This window comes from Chrysochloris asiatica, unplaced genomic scaffold (genome assembly GCF_000296735.1).
Source record: "Chrysochloris asiatica unplaced genomic scaffold, ChrAsi1.0 scaffold00126, whole genome shotgun sequence".
In the NCBI taxonomy this organism is placed as follows: domain Eukaryota; kingdom Metazoa; phylum Chordata; class Mammalia; order Afrosoricida; family Chrysochloridae; genus Chrysochloris; species Chrysochloris asiatica.
Window position 1 is genome coordinate 4308126 of NW_006408644.1, and position 3822 is coordinate 4311947.

Genomic DNA, 3822 nt, shown 5'->3' on the forward strand with positions numbered 1-3822 from the left:
TAAAGTCCTAACTCTCTTTCAGTCACTTCTGCCCTCCTCTCCTTGCTGTTAGGTGCTGTCTAGTTAATTCCAACCCATAGCCACCCTTCATAGGGTCTCTTAGGAGCGGCTCGCGGGCACAAACCACCGACCCTGCAGCTCAAAATGCCCTGCAGTGCGTCACCTCAGCCCACAGCGCTGTGACGGAGTCCTCTCAAACCAGTGAAAGCAAAAAAGCAGACCACATATGATGCACCTCTGCTTCCCCTGCACAGGGCCTCCAAGGAGCAGCCCGTGAGCTTAAACTACCGACCCCACAGACCAAAATTCCCTGCAGTGGCACCCCAATCCACAGCGCTACAATGGGACGCCTCTTAAACCAGTGAATGTAAGCCAACCAAATGGGACACATATCTGTGTCTCCCATATAAGGTTTCCAGTGAGTGGCTGGTGAACATGAACCACCAGCCCTGTACCACCTGCCTTGTCCTTCAAAAGAATTTGCAGTATAGCATCTCAACCTATAGCACTACTCTGGGCTCCTCTCAAACCAATGAAGAAAGGCAGACAAAACTCGTGTCTCAGCCTGGCCAGGGTGAGTAAGCTCCTAGCCAAGGAAAGTGCCAGTGGTGGGGATGGGTCCCGACCACTCGGCTTAGACCCCACCTCCACTCACATAGATGTATGTGGGCAAACCGTGACGCACCCACTCCCGACACCAAAGAAAAAAAACAAGATCCGAGCCACCCAAAACAGCAAAGCACACCGTGCCCCCCCCCTTTTTTATTTTTTTTACTTTTTTCCCCTAAATGGTCCTGCAGAGCATTTCTGCGGCATCTCTTCTGCCCCTATTTAGTCCAGTCGCTCTGTCTAGCCCAGGATGTGTGTCCAGGAGCCTGGCCGGCAGATTCAAGGGTGCACGACCTCCCGTCTCTGCGCCAAATTCCACAGGCTACAAGCCTCCAAGGCTCCAAACCACTCCTATATCTGTGGGTCTGAATCCCAGACCACTGTCTTGCCTCCTTTCTGCCTGGAATTCCGCACCACTTTTGACGGCAACCTTCACTATGCCTTCACCCTAGCCACCAGCAAGCCCTGCCCTCCCTGCTTCTTCAGTTAGTCTGTAATGTTCTTACTCTGTTTCAGGCACCTCTGAGTTTTGCTACTTGTTGAAATGCTGTGGGGTGGATTATGACCCACAGCTACCCTGTATAGGGTTTCCAATAGCAGCTCTTGAGCTGGAACATCAGTTCCTACAATTCTAAAGGCTTTGCGGTCTGCGGATTAAACCACAGCAGGAGTGCTTTGTTACTGGTATTAAGCTGCTACTCAGCTTGGACTGGCCCAAACCTTGATGCTTTGATGGGCGTGCCTGAGGCTAGGAGGCTGGGCAGAGGGCTGGCCTAGGCCGGAAGAGTGGGGGATGGGCTTAGTGCTTGAAGGCAGATGGGGTCTGTTTTTAATGATGTCTGAAATGCCTCTCTTTGTCTCCCTGTGTCTTGAGCCCCCAAATTTGTCCTATATACCCTCCAGTAATGCCCAATGTGGCAATGAGGACCCCCCTGGGATGGACTATGTTGGTTCCTGTGGCCCACGGTTTTCTGAGAGTATCAGCCCTTTGAATGGATCTGCTCAGGCCCTGCTAAGTTCTGCAGTGGGTGGGGCCGTCCCTGGGTAGGAGACCGGAGCAGGCGGGTGAAAGTTAAAAATGCTCATAACTCCTCAATAGTTTGATCCTTCAAAAACACAAGTTCATAAAGTTGCAGCCTAATGTTTTATGTTTGCCCAAAAGCTGTTTGTCTACCAGGTGGGGGCCCCAATTTGTGATACCGCCCACTTTTTCCCAAGCCAGCGTACCTGTCTGCCCAGTCCGGGAAATGCCACCTTCTCTCCCAATTGACTTCTTGCTTGCATGGTTTCTGCTGAGAGATCTGAGCTTAATCTGACTTGCTTTCCTTTGTATGTGACACTTCTGTTTTCCTAGCTGATTTTAGGATTGTCTCCTTATCTTTGATTTTGTAGAGCTTGCTTATGATATGTTTCAGTGATTTTCTTATGGGGTCTATCCTTCCTGGGGAACATTGAACTTCTTGAGTGCTTATCTTATCACTTTTCTGATGTTGGAGAAATTTTCTTCCAGCAGTTCTTCAAGTATCACCTCTGTGGACTTGTGTGATTCTTCCTATTCCGCAATGCTGATAATTCTTAAGTTATTCCTCTTCATGTTGTCCAACATGAATCTTAGATCTTATTCAGTTATTTTTTTATCCATTTTTCTGTTAACTCTTCTTTCTTAGGGCTATTGAGAGATTTGTCTTCCAGCTCACTAATTCTGCCTTTCATCTCTTCTAATTAACTACTTTACCCTTTCTTTTTATTGTCTGTTTCTGATATTCTATTATTGATTGTTTTGACCTCTTTCTGTAGGTTTTGAATTGTTTCCAATGCTGTATCCATCTTATTTGATTGTTCCTGTAGCACTTCCCTAACTTCCTCCTTACTTTTCTTAACTCCATTGTAAATTGTTTTGAAACATTTTATATTAATTTTTCTGAATTCCTTCTTAGACACTTCCAATGCCTGCCCTCCTTCCAGAATATACTCCACGTCTACCTCTAGGTAATTTGTGTCAGTCACTTTATCTTTTTTTTTTGGACATGTGCTGATATAGTCATCTGCTTTTGTTTCATGGACATTTTTAGTGTTTGTGGCCTGAATACTTAACTGAGCGTGTTTTTTTTGTTTGTTTGTTTTGTTTTTTATGCTGATTGGCTCCACGGAGATGTGATTAGAATGTGGTCTTTCCTTTTCACTCTTCTTATTGCTTAGCTCTGAGTAACTTTCAGAATTATTGTCTGCCTCTCTGTTGTACTGCAATGGCATTGTTTCTCGCCTGGATTATAGTTTTATAGAGTGTGACGGTAGCTTGACTATATGGCAGCAGTTGCTGTCTCATCTTGGGTTATATATGGAGAGAAAGAGTCTCCCAATGGTAAAAGGGGGAGCATACAACATAAAAACAGCTACTTTAAAAACACAAGAAAAAGAAAAAACAAAACAACAACAGAAAAAAAAAAAAGAAAACAAGCAAACAAAAAATAAAAACTTGTTTGGATACTGTAGTCTATAATCACAGATAAGGTAGAGAAGAAAAAAAAAAAATCTGTAACCTGAGTGTGACTTTAAGCTTCTTTTCTTCAAAGCTGCCTGATAGATTTCAAGATGCCACTATAGGTTGTTGCTGTAACTCAGGATTTAATTTACTTTTTGGCCTGTTTTGTTTTCAAACTCTCTTTCCCTCTCCACACCCCTTGTTCTGGCCCTTTTCCCTATTAAAAAACAGTTCAGGTCTGGCTCTTGGGCTGAGAATATCTGTGTGCATGCATGGCTGAAGAACCCACCAATGGTGGGGAAGGGGGTTCCCACTTGCTCAGGCACCCCCTCTAGTCACCAGGATGGAGGTGTGAAAAGAGTGGGGGGGCAATGAACAAATAATAACAACAACAACAACAAAAATAAGAATAAAGCAAACTGACAAAGTGTATTGTCCATCTTTGCTCCAAGGATCCTGTGGCATTATTTTTTGGTGGGTCTGCTACCCCACTTGGTCTTGTTGTTTGGTCTCACCCAAGTTGTTGGTTCTGGCTGCTGAGCCTGGCAGATTCAAAAGTACATCACTTCTTACTTCCACTATGAGTTCTACTAGCTATAAGCCTTCAAACTTTTAAAATATTACTACCTATGTGGTTCAGAATTTTGGAATTCTGCCTTAAACCCGCTTTGCCTAGTATTCTGTGGTATTGCTGATGGCGGACTTCACTGAACCTCTGCCCTATCTGCCAT

At 44.7% G+C, this 3822-nt stretch overlaps 1 pseudogene; it reads left to right on the top strand.

Moving 5' to 3' along the window:
- The first annotated feature begins 532 nt into the window (after positions 1 to 532).
- LOC102837491 overlaps positions 533 to 3822 on the top strand; it is a 56244-nt pseudogene continuing 52954 nt past the window's right edge.